We start from the raw sequence: 1,119 nt of genomic DNA on the forward strand, positions 1-1,119 counted from the left end.
CTAGTCCTGCAGTGGGGGGGGGGTACCCTCGCACTGCTGGACCCTCACCAGGAGTCCTACCAGCACCTAGTCTCCCTGATGCTGATCGCTCCACTAGTCCTGAGGTGTCTTTACCTCTTGTGATTCACTCTCTAGACCCAGCGGGGCTACCCGGTCTGCCTCCCTGCCTGCTGGTCTTCTTCCGCGGCCAAGCGGCCCGCAACCGCCGGAGAAGGGTCCCTCCGTCCGAGCCTCCCTTCCCGGTTCCCTCCGGTGCGACGGCCACTGGCCCCTTTGGTACCTTCGTCCCATCGGGGTTCACGGCGGCCCCGGTCTCTGCCGCTTCCTGCCTGGCTGGCTCCTGCGGGGTAGTCCTGGGCTCCGCCGTTCCCCAGGCTGCCGCCGCAGGCTTCTGCTGAGTCGCTCCTGGCTGCGTGGCTGCCTGCCTCGCTGCCGCCGGTCCCTGCCGCCCGGCTCCCGGCTCTGCTGCTCCTGACCCCGCCGCCTCCGGATCCCCGGCTCTTGGCTCCGCCGCCACCGGATCCCCGGCTCCCGGCCTCGCCGCTGCCGGCTCCCACCGCCTGGCACCCGGCGCTGCCGTACCTGGCTCCGCGGCTCTCGGCCTGGCAGCTCCCGGCTCCGCAGCACCTGGCTCCGCCGCTCCCAGCTCCGCAGCTCTCGGCTCCGCAGCACCTGGCTCCACCGCTCCCGGCTCCGCAGCTCTTGGCCTCGCAGCTCCTGGCTCCGCAGCTCCAGGGACAGGCTCCCACCAGAGCCTCCATCCTCCTCTGCTCGGGGTAGGTGGTCTCCTTTTATCTTCCCGGGCCGGTCCCGCGCCGGCCCGGTTCAAGTTCCGGGAAGCTTTAAGTTCCCGGCCAGACTTCCGGGTCGGACCCCAGAAGCTGGGCGGAACTCCGGGGTTCCCCACTCGGGCCTGGCCCCTTGGGGTCCTGGCCCCCTCACAAGGGGGTAAAAACCACCCTGTTCAAATTTGCTGATGACACTAAGATGTGGGGGGACGTGGGTACATTGGAAGGATGCAACAGGCTACAATCGGACCTGGACAGGTTACAAGGGTGGGCGGACGAGAATAGGATGGGTTTCAACACAGACAAGTGCAAGGTGATGCACCTCGGGAGG

The sequence above is a fragment of the Crocodylus porosus genome, unplaced genomic scaffold, assembly GCF_001723895.1.
Source record: "Crocodylus porosus isolate Cpor-Errol unplaced genomic scaffold, CroPor_comp1, whole genome shotgun sequence".
Classification (NCBI taxonomy): domain Eukaryota; kingdom Metazoa; phylum Chordata; order Crocodylia; family Crocodylidae; genus Crocodylus; species Crocodylus porosus.